Raw genomic sequence first — 16284 nt, 5'->3', positions numbered from 1 at the left:
ATACAGCAATAAACAGGGTTCAGTAGACACCTTGGTCCTTTGGGACCCAGTGGCATTGCATCTGCTGCATCATTGACAGCTATGCCTCTGCCATTGGTGTGACCTTCAAGTTTCATTTGGGTCCTGGTTGCCACACATAAAACTGGAAAGGCCACCTACAACGGGTGGTCATGGAGACTGTGCACACATATATACATACATATATGATAGTTCTACTGAATATTGACCGCCCAGAACATTGTGGTACAAGAATATCGAAGAATAAATTATCAAGTGCATATAGTGAAGTACAGATTTACTGTTTCTAACTCCAGATCTAAATACCTTGAAGATATATGTACCACATAGGCACAAATATGGGGAGTTAGGTATAGAAAATCTAGACTTACTTACCTGTTGCAATTTGTTTTCAATATTTTGTCTTCGATATTGTCTCCCATCGATATTCCTGATGTATCTATCTATCTATCTATCTATCTATCTACACATATATATTATACAAAAGTAATGTAAACTTTTTAAGCAGACTGTGGAATAAATAATTAAAATTACTTAGGTCTATGGGAGAAGCAAGGCCTTCGGGTGTCTCAAGCACTCCCATTTTCCTCTTTACACCACTATCTTCTTCAGTCTCTTTGTTAGAAATTTACACTCATTTTCTCCTCATATCTTTTAGAAACACTCAATATGCATAACCTACACTTCATCTCTTTCCTCTTCAGCCCCCTCTTTTCACTCTCTGCTGCACGTATTTCCTTGCACCTCCTTCGCTTCACTTCAGTAATCCCCCACAAACAGACAATGAACTCCCACAATGTGCCCACATGCATTGCATTTTCTTTAACTTTTGCCTTGTCATTATTTTCCCAGCCGTGTACCTTTCACACACTTCCGCATATTATCACAATTGCAATTGGCACACCTGACCATTGCTATGTGCTATCTGTAGCGAGGTCAAGGATTGGATGACCATGTATTCCGAGCCCCTTTATAACCAACTAACAGGCACTGTGAGAAATTTGCTTTGTGGTCGGCCTGAACTCCACAGCTCTAAATTGTGGCTCACCCTCAACCTGTACTCACAACAATACATAGCAGCAAATCTTTCCACACTATACACAGGCACAGCCTGTGCAGGTAAGAGTGGGGGGTGGGAGTCGACAGACAACGACGGGGGAAACTTAAATAAAAAAAAGAAAACCACTTGCCTTGCCCTGCAGCGAGCGCAAGGTAAGTGTTATTTCAGCCCAGCCAAGTATAACGCATCAGGCGTTGTACTAACGCATTTTTGTTCGGTGGGCCGCATCACTGCACTAAAATGCAAGGCCAGGCATTTGTGGCGCCTCCTTGACACCACCGCCGGTGCAAGGAAGTCGACGACCTGGCCAAACACATTGAGCATGCAGTGTGGATCGCATGCTTTTCTGCCGGCAGACTTTGCGATTGAAGTAGTGTGCAAAGTCGAATGGCAGGTCAGAAGTCTGCGCCGACCTGGTGGCTCATTGCTGCAGCATTCATTATTAATACAGCTGCTGAGTGCTGGCCGGGGGTACGGCATTCACGTGACATGGTGAGGTCATGTGATTGCATCAAACAGTGTATCTATAACTGTCTCTGGGCGCGCAGGCAGGGCAAGCAGTAGTTAAGTTTTATTAGTTTGTCGCTGCCCGCCACGCCGCAACAATTATTTTGGTGCCTCCTCGATCATGCGCGCAAACACTGCCTTTCACTGGAAGGGCCGCACAGTCATGGTAGAGGCAGAACTTGAAGCAGGATCGGATGATTATTACAAAAGATCCGGCTCAGCTGAGGTGAGGAGTACCCCGCCGCTCAGACCACCGCAGGCGTGCCTCGGCCTCTGTGAAGCTCACCCGGCCCTACCAGCGTTAGTGGCTTCTGACTCGCCGTCCTGACCCTGCTGCTCGCCACTTTCGGCCCGCTAGGTGCTCTGTGCATAGTGGTATAATCGTGGTCCAACGGCCTAGGGGTTAACTGACTCGGGCCGGGCTGCTGCTGCCTGTAGCTGTGACAGTGTGTACCAGCCCGGGGGGAAGGCGCCTGTTGCCGCCGGACCGTCTCCGCTCGTCGCCTGCCTCAAATACAAGTAAGTGTAACATTAAACATCACTTATAACCTCTGACATCGTTAAACAATCGGTGCTCTTAATAAAAGTGATGTCCCTTTGCTCATTAGATTTACGGCAGCCGAGTATCAAGAAAGGTAATGACCGGTTACTCACCGGTAATATTCATTACTCCGAGTCGTAGCCCTCCCCGTCCCAGTCCTAACCAGTTGAGCATAGCTCCTCCCACCAGACACTCCCAAGCAACTTGAAACCCATCCCTTCCCTCCAGGCCACACCCATACCCTGAGGCATATAGCACCGTGACCCGCCACTCCACATCCTGTATCAACCAAGCACAAGAAGCCGAACAGGGAGGGAGGGATGGGAACCTGGACTGGGACGGGGAGGGCTACGACTCGGAGTAATGAATATTACCGGTGAGTAACCGGTCATTACCTCCTCGTCAGCCCTCCCCGTCCCAGTCCTAACCAGTTGAGCAGATACCAAAGCAATAATCGGCTTCACTCAGCAGAAAAACAGACTTTAATAAGCATATAAAGTCACACCACCGGAGCAGAACGCAACACAGCGTCCCCAAACCCAGCAGACTCAGTCCCCCCAACCACCAAACGATAATGGGACATAAACGTGTGAGGAGAACTCCAGGTAGCAGCTCTGCAGATCTCGGCCATGGAAGCCCCCTGAAAACAAGCCCAGGAAGCCGCCACCCCCCGAGTCGACCTTCCCTGAACAGAACCAGGAGCCAACGCCCCACAGGCCTCATACGCCGCACCCACAGCCCACCGCAGCCAACGACTGAGGGTAGCCCCAGAAGGCTTCAGACCTTGACCAGCCAGCCCAAAGGTCACAAAAAGGGATTCGACCTTACGAAAAGGCGCAGTACGCAACAAATAGACCTCCAGAGCCCTATGAACGTCCAAACAGTGCAGCCGCACCTCCACCTCCGAAAGAGGATCAGGACAGAAAACAGGCAACACCAGATCCGAAGAGCAGTGAAAAGAGGAAGGGATCTTGGGAACAAAGGAAGGATCAGGCCGAAGAACCACCCGATCAGGAAAAAAACGTAAAAACGGGGCAGAACAAAGCAAGGAGCCCAACTCCCCAATCCGCCGAGCCGAGGTAATAGCCACAAGGAACAGAACCTTGATAGTCAGAAACCTCAAAGACACCTCATGCAGAGGCTCAAAGGGAGCCATCTGCAAAGCCCCCAAAACCAGAGGCAGATCCCAACTAGGAGCAAAGGTCCGAATGACAGGCTTCTGAAGGATACAACCCCGCAACAAGCGGGACACCAGGGGAACCACCGGGTCACAGACCGAACCCTGAAAGGCCCGGACAGCAGCCCACTGAGCCCTCAGGGAGGACACAGCGAGACCCAAGTCAAACCCGTCCTTCAAAAACTCCAAGACACGCACCGGATCCACCTCCAACGCGGACCACCCACGCGCCTCACACCAAGACCGAAAAGAAACCCAATGCCGGGCATAGGACTTGAGACTCGAAGGGCGCCTGGACCTCTGAATAAATTCCGCCACAGAAGGAGAACACCCCAAAGCCACAAGGTTCATCCTCTCAACAGCCAACCCGCCAATCGCAGGCGGACCAGACACCCCCGAGACAGAGGGGGAAATGACAAGGGACAAGGGACCACCGGCAACCTCCAGCAGGGCCCCACCGCCAACTTCAATAACAGAGGGAACCAAGGCCTCCTGGACCAAACCGGAGCCACCAGGATCACAGAAGCCCGATCCCGCTTGACCTTCAGGAGAACACGCGGAAGCAGAGCAATAGGGGGAAAGGCATACAGCAGACCACCCTCCCACCGGAAGGACAGGGCATCCACCCTCCAAACCGCCGCAGAGCGAACCAGAGAACAATACTTCTCCCTCAAGGCGTTCCCCGGAGCGGCAAACAGGTCCACCACCGGGATCCCGAACTGAGCCATTAGGCAACCAAACACCTCCTGAGTCAGGCACATGTCCGACAGGGAGGGAAACACCCTGCTCAGGCGATCCGCCTCCGTGTTCAAAATCCCCGGTAGATGCAAAGCCCTCAGAGACAGCAAGTGAGACTCCGCCCACAGGCCGATACTTCGTGCCAACAAATTGAGGGAAGCCACCTTCGCGCTCCCCTGGCGGTTGATATAACACACCACCACCGTGTTTTCTGACCGTACCATCACATCCCTCTGGAGGATCCAAGGCAGAAAATGAGTCAAAGCCAACAGAACCGCCTTCAACTCCCTCCAATTCGAGGACATGCCCGCCTCTGGCACAGACCAGAGACCCTGCACCGACTCCTGACCCAAGACCGCACCCCAACCCAATTCGCTGGCATCGGTCGTCAGGACCAACCTCTCCTGGGACACAAAGGGCGAGCCCTGTAAGAGGTTCCAATCCACCAGCCACCAGGACAATTCTCGGGTGATGGACACCCCCCCCGGAATCAACTGTTCGTAATTCAGAGAGGCCGGATCCCAATGCTCCAGAAGATGATTCACCAGGGGGTACAAGTGTAGACGGGCCCAAGGAACAATCATAACAGTAGCTGACATTAGCCCCTGAACACGCAACCACTGGCGAGCCGTGGAAGACTGAGCCCCCAACACCTTCCTCAGCTCGTGCACAAGAGTCAATCTGCGAGGTTCCGACAGGAAGACCTTTCCCAACCTGGTGTTGAACACCCCCCCAATGAACAGTAGATCCTGAGTGGGGTGAAGATGGGATTTCTCCAAGTTCAGAATCCACCCGAACCGTTGAAGGAGACTGCAAACCTCCATGGACTGAGCCTGAGCCTGAAGGAAAGAAGAGGAAGAAATCAACCAGTCGTCCAAGTAAGGGAACACCTGAATACCCCGAGCATGCAACAAACCCACCAAGGGAGCCAACACCTTAGTAAACACCCTCGGAGAGGCCGACAGGCCAAACGGTAATACCTGGAACTGGAAATGATCCACCCCCACACAGAAACGCAGGAACCTCTGAGAATCCGCGTGCACTGGTACATGAAAATAAGCGTCCCGGAGATCGAGCGAAGTCAGGAAATCCCCCACCGACAGGAAGGGAAGAATCAACTGTAGAGTCACCATCTTGAAGGACCGATGAGGGATACACAAGTTCACCGCCTTCAGATCTAGCACAGGACGGAAGTCCCCATTTGGCTTCTGGATCAAGAACAGGATCGAGTAAACCCCCCGACCCCTTTGACTCACAGGCACCTTCACCACAGCCCCCTTGGACACCAAGTCCCGAACTCCGTCCAACAGAGCACGGCATTTCGCCGGAGACCTGGGAACAGGGGTAGACCTGAACACATCCACCGGAGGAGTTCCGAATTCTATTCTGTAGCCCAGCCGGACCACCTGCAAGACCCACTGGTCCCGAACGAACTCCTCCCAGACAGGAAAAAAAGAAGAGAGGCGACCCCCAACTGGCAACCCCATCATCACATAGTCACGACTTGGAGGGACCCGCCGAAGAGGAAGCACCCTGTTGACCCCGGGACTTGTGGAAGGAAGGGACACCCCGGCCACGTCCCCTACCACGAAAGGGCTGGGTCGCCATTTTAGACTGAAACGCCTGCCCAAAAGCCCGCTTATAACCCGCAAACTTCCCTTTCTGAGAAGAGCGGACCGGAGCCAACAACTTCTTGTCCTCCGCAGTCTTTTTAATCAAAGCCTCCAACGGCTCACCAAACAGTTTAGAGCCCGTGAAGGGGATCTTCATCACGGCCGCCTTCTGAGCAGCCTCCGCCTTCCAAGACTTAAGCCACAACTGCCTCCTAGCAGCAACCGAGGCACCTGCAGCCGCCGCAGCAGCGCTAAGGGAGTCAAAGGTCAAATCTGCCAAGAAACGCAACTGCTGTTCCAACATGGATAAAGACTCCGAGGGATCCTCATCCTGCATGAGCTGCGCAGAAATACTTTGACAGTCTTTAAGAAGTGACTGCACAAGATAGCTGGTGTAAGCTGCAGACCGAACTGCAAGATTAGAGGCAGCAAAGGACCGCTTCAAGGCCCCTTCCACACGCTTGTCCCCAGGATCAGAAGGAACCGCATCCTCAGACACCACCAGGCTCTGAGACGCCATCCCAGCAAGCAGGGAATCCACCTTCACCACGGCCGGGAATTCCTCCGAGAAACCCTGCAAGGGATACCTCCTAGCCAGAAACCGGGGAAAGGCATGTTTGTCCACATCCTTCCATTCCCCCTCCAGCACCCTCCGCACAGAAGCATGAATGGGGAGGCTTTCAGGTTCTCTCTGCAGGTAATTAGCGAAGAAGTCTTCAGACTCTCCACCCGGCACGGGACCAGGGAACCCCAAATTGTCCCGAACATGCTGTAGAACACAACTAAGGTCCGACCCTTGGACAAAACGACCCTTCACCTCCTCAGAGTCCATTTCAGGATCTACCTCCGCCGAGGCATCCAATTTCCTTTTCTTAGGCCCAATGGGAACACGAGCCACAAAGGCAGCCGCCACCGCCGCCTCAATCATCTTCTGAATATCTATTAAGGAAGGAGCAGTGGAAGACCCAGCGACCACCTCCTCATCCACACAGCCGAGCTCACGTACATCCGCACCTCTACCCTCCATGTTGTGAACATGAGAACAGAGAAACAGACCCCATTAAATACCGAGCCGAACCATGGGAGAAAAAAAAAATATATATATTCTCAAAGGCCAACCAGGGAAAGCCCCACCGATCCCCAGCCAATCCCCAACAGGACTGAAGGCCGGCCCCAAAACGGCCAATCAGAGACTTCCACCCATCCGATAAAAGGAAAGGACAGGACAGGGCCCAACCTTTAAGGATACCAAGAACCCAAAAGCCCCCGCACCAGGAACCAGTGAACAAGGTAAGAAATACCCCCAAAGCCCACTGAAGAAACCTGCCTAGACCCAATCAAAGGGATTAGAACCTGTAACCGTGAGCGTCAGAGCCCCAGACATAAACCAGAAGGCCACAGTGACTCTTAAGAGCAGTAGGAGATTAGAGCCACAAAAAACCCCAGACGACCCCCATCCGAATAGAGACAGACATGAGGACAGTGGAAACTCCTCCCCAGGGCATACAATGCAGCAACCCCCAACCAGCAGGAGAATAACACCCCACTCCAAGATCCGAGGAAGCGCGAAGCGGACAGTCAAACAGTAATCAGTAAACCCATCTGTATAAACGCTAAACAAACAGGAGACATGCCCCCACTGACGAAAAAAAGATATAGAAGCCAAAACCGTCACGCCCTTGGCGCGCAGAAAGGCAAGCCGCGCCTCACACACCTCCTCTCCCCCCCCGGGCGATCCCGCTAGAGCAGGGAACAAACTCGGAAGAGAGGAGGCCGCAGCAGGGAGTCACCACCCCACACCAGGCAGTCCTGACCCCCCAACCCCACGGTCCCGCTACAGCAGGGACTCAAAGTAAATGCCTCAATAATTCAAAAACGGCACCTAAGGGGTTTAAACGGGCGCTAAACAACCCGTTTCACACTCACCTGACAGGAGGCTTGAAGACCCAGCACCTCCTATCCCGTCGAAGTTTGCCCGGAAGTGAATCATTTGCAGAAAAAACAAACAGGATGTGGAGTGGCGGGTCACGGTGCTATATGCCTCAGGGTATGGGTGTGGCCTGGAGGGAAGGGATGGGTTTCAAGTTGCTTGGGAGTGTCTGGTGGGAGGAGCTATGCTCAACTGGTTAGGACTGGGACGGGGAGGGCTGACGAGGAGGTAATGCTTTTTATTTTACGTTTGTCAGAGCAGGAGAAATTAAAGCGGAACACCTGCTCAAAACTTCGGTAGTGGAGTCCACGTTCAGTGCCCTAGCGAACGATGATGGGTGCTTTCAAGTGAGGACATCAAATCATTAACACAGTCCTCATCCACCTCCTTCTCTCCCCGCCCTCACTATAGCAGTCATTATGTTATTTTCTATGCCTGAGGTGAGAAAGCGGCAGGCACACTGCGCAGGTTTCTCAACAGATAATCTGACCCTGCTACAATAATTGACTTTGCTGAAATCTACAGAAACGTTCTTTTGTTTGCAGTGGCGCGGTGCACACTCCCAATGAGAGTGGTGCAGATCCGATTCCTCGCTTTGTTTAATAATCTGCTTAGACGGGCACTCGGTGCTTCAGTTTCTGGTGCTTTCCAGCAGTTGTAACATCTTCTTAGATTGCCTTGTTGCTCAAATGGGTGCAATATTTGGTATTTTTATGTTTTCCTGGTCTTCATTGCTTGATTTGGCTTGCGAGAAATTGTCAATCATAGTCATTGAAATGTCACTCATAATTACACTGAAATTATGAAAATGTCACACATTAACAATCTGAAACCTTGGCAGCTATGTTTTTTTAAATGTAAGTTTCCCTCGTCGTCCCTCCTCACTCCTCACCCCGCCCCCACCGCTCTTACCTGCATGGGTGGCGCCTGACTATACAGCAGTAATATGTTGCATGAAATAACTACAGAAAAACACCATCCAGCAAAAATACTCTTAGGGAATGCAAGCATAAGTAAAATGAAAACAGAAACAACACCCCAGGCTTCTCAGTCTGAGAGAGCAGGGTCTGTTTTTGTGAGCTGCGGCTGTCTCCGCTGGTGGGGCACAAGGAGAGGGTGGGTGGGGGTTAGCAGGACATTTACAGATAGGGCACTGGCCCCTATGAGACCCCCTCAAACCACACTACTTTGTCAGCAGAAAATTTACAGAAAGCAGACATGCAGATGAAGTCTAAACATCCAATGGTTTGGGCAGATTTTTTTTTTTTTTCATGATCTCCTCACTCCTGAATATTTTGAACTTAATGTCACTTTCTGTAAAATAACACAGCCAGGTTCCTTTTTGGGTATTCAGACATTTGCGCTCTAATAGTTTAGCTGCTGTATTCAATGCTTATTTAGTTGTCATTTCATTTGATATTGGTCCTCCAACATTAAAGAGAAATCACAGAAGCATATAAAGAAAGCATGGCTTCTTAACCTTTTAGCTTCTGTGAACCGCCACTGAATCAATACTGGAAGCTGTAATAAGTATACATAAAAAACATACACACATTAGTAAACATTTTCAGACACAAAACAATACAAAAACTGACATTTTAATTTTAGTTGGAAGGCTGACTCTTTCCCAGTCACTTTGTCCTTATTATTCCTTAACATGCTCTTTTTTGTTGATGCATACCAGCTTTAATCAAAGCCACGAATGGACCAAAAAGACTGTTTTTCCATTACATGTACTGCTTTCACAAATCAAGCTAAGGACACCAACTTAATTCTTTAGCCTCACATTTCAAATACCTACACATTCGCAGAGCATTTAAAAATGTTCAAATTTGTTTTTTATTCATGAATACTTTAACCTGCTAACATTATTTCATTTTCTAAACAGTCACTCACCCCTTGACTAGGTGCTGCTGGGCCTCAAGGGCTCTGCTAATCCCAGGTTTAGAACCAGTGCTAAGGTGTGTAACTTAAGTGTGATACATATCACTCACACTAAAGTCACACTCCCTAGCTCAATAAAAAAAAGACAGTGAGGGGGCGTGGCCACGCAAGTTGGCGGATAGGATGTGATCTGCATCAGCTCCGTCACCACGAGGCTCTCGGGGACATCTCTAACGCACCAATGTAGCCCCAACTCACCGAACTAAGCGGCATGTGCAGTGGAATCGAGGGAACGCTCAGCGGAATGGGCAGGAAACCAGCCGCGGCCGCAGAGGAGCATGAAATGTAGAGATGGACGACAAGACCCAAGATGGTGGCGCGCGGTCACTGAGGCCGCCCCAAAGCATCCTCACGAGATTGGGGACCGTGAAGCGGGAGCAGCGCAGCTGCGCGACCCCCAGCACCACCGCCCGACACAGCGGTGAACGAGCACGCAAGAAGTCACCGGAGGACACACATACCGCTGGGTGGCTCCGTATCAAGGGAAACTGCAGGGAGCACCGAGGAGGCGCGGAGGATCGAGTGGCTCCTGAGGGCTCTGGGGGTCAAAAAGAGCCCCCGCTTCCTCCTACTGGCGTCAGTCACCCGAGTGAGGCACGTAGCAGCCTTTGGGGTCCGAGAGGGCAGCTGCAACACGGTGGTGGAGCCCTTATTTGATTATGCCTGACCCTGGCATGGCGGCATAAACCCACAATGGTGACTTCCACGAACAGAGCAACCAATGCAAGTCTTAAATCTCTCTGGCAACCAGCAAGGGCATGTGCAGCTGAAGGTACTAGGGATCAGTGGGCAGTGGGCCTCTACTTGGAGACTCGAGCACACCAGGGGTGCCTGACCCTAAGATGGCTGCCGAAGTCTGACTTTCTCCATTAGCCCTCTTGCCCATCTCGTGGGCGAGGGATCCAGTCCTTATCTTTGATGACACAGGGACCGCTCCGAGAGTGAACGCAGTGGCAATAGAGAAGAGAAGAGCACAGGAAAGATCAGGGATACGGTGATAGGCCTGGATTGCAACAGAGACCGCATCTATGCCACCTAAGAAAACGATCTCTAAGGTGTCTAGTTACTTTGCGCCTGCGGAGAAGACACAAGCACAGGAGAAAGAGACCCCTGATCCAGCCATGGCCTTAACCAACGAAGACCTGCTTAGCTCCCTGAAGGACTTTAAAGCTAAACTGCGCTTGGAATTAAAAGGGGACCTACAAGGCTACATGGCCCAATTAAAAGTGGATGTTTCAGAAAAAATGACTTCACTACAACAGGACGTAGACTCCATCGGAACGAGGATGATGGATATGGAAAATCAAACTCAGGAGCTCGACAAATGCCCAAAGGACATGAACAACAATGTACAACTCCTACACTTGCAACTCCAATTGGCCCAATTGAAGAGTGAAGACCTCGAAAATAGGTCTAGGCAGGAAAATATACGCATTAAGGACCTGGAGGAGGGATCAGAAGGCCCAGATTTAGAGGCGTTTGTGGAAGGCCTCTTCGCAGAGATCCTTGGGCCTAAAATATTGAAGATTAAAATCGAAAGAGCGCACAGGGTGGGCCCCGCCCTGCCGGGTGAGAGACGCCACACCCGAGACGTTCTTGTCAAACTTTACTCATACAAGGTAAAAAGCTATCCTGCAAGAATCCAGAAAGAAAGACTATCACCTTTCAAGGATATCGCTGAGTGCTATTCCAGTATCTGGCGCAGGCGACCCTTCAGAGGAGACAATACTTCAGACCTCTCACACAGAAGCTCCATAAAGACCAAATAAGATACCGATGGACTTATCCTTTTGGGCTAGCGTTCGAATATAAAAACAGACAGCGTCATATCACGGCGCTCAAAGAAGGCAAGGAGCTTCTCGAGATCCCCATGCCAGAAGGTGAGGCCTCCAGCTCTCAGTCCGGACAAAGTGACCATCTTCAGTCCAACGCCACACGGTGGGAAACAGTCACTAAAGGTCGCGCATCAAGAGCCTGACGCGAGGACAGTGGATGGAAAGGAAGGCGTAATTGGAATTGACACATGCAAAAGGTCCTGATTCTTGTACAAGTGCACGGAAGGACTTACATAAAGTACGACAGACAAGGTATAGGAGGTCAGCGATTTGATCTTAATCTAACCAACAGCAGCCTATGGAATGAAGGGCCCACTAGGGCAAGAAACTTCGACTAAAGGAGGCCCAAGAAGGCCTGCACTACAACGAGACAAGAACGGAACTACAGTCCTCGTAAGAGATTGGAGCTTTATAGTCACTCCATGTGATGTGGCGCAGCGGCTAAGACTACCGAGAGAACAAAAGGTTCGGAGTGAAGACTCCTTTGTCTCACTTGGCTCGGGAGGGGGCAGGAACTGAGCGGACGAGACTCATGATGCAACGGTTTAACAGCTACATTGGACACTGAAACAGAGACAGCTACATTTGACACTGAAACAGAGACACCAAGGTGACGGGCGAGGGCTGAGACCCCAGCTCGAAGCTCTTAACGAGAACTGTCGTAACTGCAGGGCACGTAAGGGTCCTGCGACCAAACACTGTTATACTTCATGGTTTTGTCTTAACTTCAAAGGGTGGGTTTGGGTGGAGGGAGGGGTGGTGGAGAACCGGAGGGAGGGGGGGGGGGGAGACATTGCTACGCCCAAGGGTCTTCTATGGGATCCGTGGAGATGAGACTTTGGCAAGAGGTAACTGGCAGGGACGTATGACATGGAACATCCAGGGGAGAAACACAGTGCTGGCGAGGGGGTACCAACTAAGATGATATCAGTCACGTCATGGAATGTAAAAGGCCTAAACTCGCCGATCAAGCGGCAAACAATTTGGAAATAACTGGACGACCACCAATTTGATGTGGCTGCGCTCCAAGAGACACATCTTAAGAGGTCAGAAGAGTTGAGGTTTAGGCATAAAAGCTACTCACTTATATACAGGTCATCCACCAACATGAAACATAATTGGGTTGCATTACTGTTTCACAACAGCACTAAATTTCAGACGGAAGGCATTCAGACGGACAAAGACGGACGGGGAGTAATGGTAAAAGGGAAGCTCAGAGGTAGAGTGGTGACATTCGTCTCGGCTTATGTCCCCAATTCCGGACAAGCAACATTTGTGAGCTCTCTACTGAATCTAGTAAGTGGTTTTGCAGAGGGGCGCATCATTTTGATGGGGGACTTTAATCTCACCTGGCACCCTACGGACAATAGCTCACAGCCGCATAGATCCATGGGAGGCAGATTCCCCAAATCGTTACAACAAGCATTTCACATTCTGGGTTTCTTTGACGCATGGAGGTTTCTTAATCCCACCACCAAAGACTACACGTACTATTCACATGCCCACCAAAGATATTCCAGGCTAGACTACATTTTCATGTCACAAGAACTACAGGGCTCTCTCCAGGGGGCTAAGAACCTTCCCATCTCTCTCTCTGACCATAGTCCAGTAACAGTTGGCCTAAACTAGGGAGGGAAAGTGCAGGGGTTCTCGAAATTGTATTTTCCAGCCTCATTGACGCGAGATAAGACGCTCCGTGACGAACTGCGGCTCGCGATTAGAGAGTTCTTCCAAACGAATGTACCGGATGACACCTCCCCCCAGAACAATTGGGACACTTTTAAGGAGGTCATTAGGGGAAAGTGTATGGTGATGGTTTCGGCACTAAACAAAGAAAGGGCTAGGGCGCGTGAGGGGCTGGGGACCACCCTGTCACAAGTATTTGTAAAGTGCGAACTACTCACCCTTACGGATCTCAAGGTGCTGGGGGCCGTCGTGGAAATTAAGTGAGCTATTGCCTAGAGTCACATGGTGCTGAGCTGCCGCCGGAGCCGGGGATCGAACCGTGATCCCTGTGCTCCGAAGTCAACCGGCCTGGCCGCTGCACCACACCTCTCCACTTGCACCTCAACTCTCCAAGTGGAACAGGAATTCAAGAAGAACCCCACCCATAGTCTAAAGCGCCAGCTGGGTACTCTCAAAGTGAAACTGGTTGCAATCTATACAAACAGAGCTGAATTTACTTTGCTCCGGCTCCGTCAGAGTGCGTAAACTCCGGGGAACAAGGTGGGCACGCACCTGGCGTGACAGCTTAGGGAAAAAGGACGAGTGAGTTTATTGGAGGAATACGCGACGGTGAGGGGGCATTCGAATTAGACGACCAGAGGAAAGCCTCTTTGTTTGGCATTTTTTATCAAGATCTCCATAAAGCAGCACCCCCTGACACCGCAGCGCAGAAGACCTACTTGGACTCGCTCACCCTCCCTAAGATCTCAGATACTTGGACGGAACAGTTGGACGCTCCAATCACTGAAGATGAGGTGCGACTTTCGATTGGGGCACTTAAACTTCATAAATCCCCAGGAACGGACTGTCTAATAGCCCTCTTTTACAAAACATACACATCCGAACTATTGCCCCATCCGACATCCCTATTAAATGACATAGTAACAAGACAGGCGATCACCCCCACTATGGCAGAAGCGCTCATTACAGTAATTCCAAAGCCGGGGAAAAACCTGCAACTTTGTGCCTCATATAGACCGATAGCTCTCCTAAACCTATATGCCAAGCTTTACTCGGCTATCCTAGCGACCCGTTTAGAAAATCTACTGCCTGACATTATCTACCCGGATCGGTCCGGTTTTATAAAAGGGAGGCAGACGCATGACAACATCTGCAGGACGCTGCACCTTATAGAAAAAACCAACAAGTTCAAACTTCTAGCGATAGTGTTTTTTTTTATATGAGTTTGAGAAGGTGGAGCTTATCGGGCGTGACGTCAATTTCTAAATCTGCTTCCAGTCTCCCCACCGCCGCATCAAGTGCCACCATCTCTTTGCGCTGTTCCTTCTTTTTCTCGGAGATTAGGGAAAGGGCCTGGCCCCGTATCACTGTCTTAAATGCTCCCCATAGCACCTGAGGGGATTCCACCAAGCCGTCATTCAAATTAAAGTAATTATCAATGGCTGTAAGGAGCTCTTGCCGGATATGTGGATCACGTAGATACCATGGACTGATGGGGGCCACCCGTCCCACCTGTTGGTAGCCAAGCGTCAATTGGAGCCACATCGGCGAGTGATCTGAGATGCCCCTAGCTAGGTGTTTTACCTCCCGGACATGGGGAATTTGGGCTGCGGGTAAAAGAAAATAGTCCATTCGGGATAGACTCCCGTGAGCACCCGAATGAAAGGTGTACTGGGATGTGTCAGGGTGAAAAACCCTCCACCCAGCCACCAGTCCCATGGAGTCAAGGAAGTCGGGCAGCCAATTTTGCGAGCGAGGACGATCGCGCGGAGGGTACCGATCTAGATCCCCAGAAACCACCAAATTTAAGTCCCCTCCCATCACCAAGAGACCCTCTGGGATCCCTAACAGCAGTGTACCCCTGAATGTGGTTGCCTGAAGGCCCGGGGGTACATAAATCGGAAGGAAGGTGACAGGGTGACCCTCCCATGTGCCCGAGACTCCAACATACCATCCTCTAGCATCCGACCATGTATCCTGCACCACAAGGGGAAAGGATTTTTTCATCAATATGCCAACCCCCACGAGCCCGTGGTGAACCCTGCGTGAGCCAGTAAGACGTAGCCCCCTCTATGCAACGCTCTACATGTATTTCCAACTAGATGGGTTTCTTGCAGTAGGACAATGTCAGGGGCCTGGCGCTTTATACACTGAAGAACAACACTACGTTTAATCTTGTCCCCCAGCTCATTGACGTTCCAACTCAACAGTTTAACCCCACTTTCTCCACCTGGTGCCATTTCCAAGTATTACAAAATTCACTGAGTATAATGCCACTCCCCCAATCAATGTGTCAATAGCAGTTGCTGCTGCAATCAAAACATAAAACAAGAAATTAAACACTCCCACCCAACAACCCCCCCTCCCCGCTGCCCGTGCCTGTCACCATAGAAAAGTGTTTAAGAAAGAAAAGAATAAAACCTAGGGAGAGGGAAGACAGAGTCCGCCCCATCTCAGCCCAACAGGTCTACAATATACCCACACAAAGCAAATAACACAGATCCAGTTAAATCCACTTACCAAACGACAATGAAACTAGAAGCCCCCCACCCATTCCCTTCACCCACCACACATTGTAAAAAGTACGAGTCCAACCACTTGACGGGTGACCGCTCAGACCGGTTGACTATTGTCAATGCCACCCCCACCTCGGTCGGCCGGGCTTCTTGCTCCCCTGCTCTCGATCCAGTCTGCTGCTGCCTCAGGATGGTCGAAAAACCACACTCGCCCATCCGCCTCAATCCGGAGACGGGCAGGGAACAGCATGGAATACTTCTTACCCTGGTCTCTGAGGACGGCTTGATTGACATAAACGATCGTCTTAGTTGCTGCACCCGTTGAGTAAAGTCCGGATAAAAGGATATGTCAGAGTTCTCATAGCGCAGGGGGTGCCAGCCCTGGAGTTTTAGATGATAACGTCTCTGTCTCAGAAATTCAGAACCCGCGCCAACATGGGCCGTGGGGGAGCGCCCGGTTTGGGACAGCCGCCCGGGGTCCTGTCGGCACGCTCAACGACAAAGAACATACTGAGGCCTTTAGGTTGCAAATATTTAAGCATGAGGTCCTCGACAAAAAGGTCCGGTGTTTGCCCCTCCAATTTCTCCGTACCCCAAGGATGCGTAGGTTATTGCGACGCAGGCGGCCTTCGTAGTCATCCAGCTTGAGGTCAGTAAATTTGCGGAAGTCCTGGAGTTCCCTAACCGCTCCCTGAAGCTGTGAGACATCATCTACAAGG

General features: G+C 50.8%; 1 protein-coding gene across 5 annotated transcripts in view; it reads right to left on the bottom strand.

The window, feature by feature from the left end:
- FGF1 (fibroblast growth factor 1) overlaps positions 1 to 16284 on the bottom strand; it is a 433963-nt gene that overhangs the window by 117623 nt on the left and 300056 nt on the right. Inside the window, exon 1 of one of the 5 annotated variants that reach the window (XM_085618137.1) lies at positions 9065 to 9088. The exons of 3 other annotated variants lie outside the window; for them this stretch is intronic. The gene's annotated coding sequence lies outside the window, so the exon portion shown is untranslated. Of the gene's footprint in view, positions 1 to 7580; positions 7601 to 9064; positions 9089 to 16284 lie in introns of those variants that run through there. One more of the 5 variants, XM_085618135.1, reaches the window with a different exon arrangement.

This window comes from Triturus cristatus, chromosome 7 (genome assembly GCF_964204655.1).
Source record: "Triturus cristatus chromosome 7, aTriCri1.1, whole genome shotgun sequence".
In the NCBI taxonomy this organism is placed as follows: Eukaryota; Metazoa; Chordata; class Amphibia; order Caudata; family Salamandridae; genus Triturus; species Triturus cristatus.
This window is presented reverse-complemented; position numbering and strand designations above follow the sequence as displayed.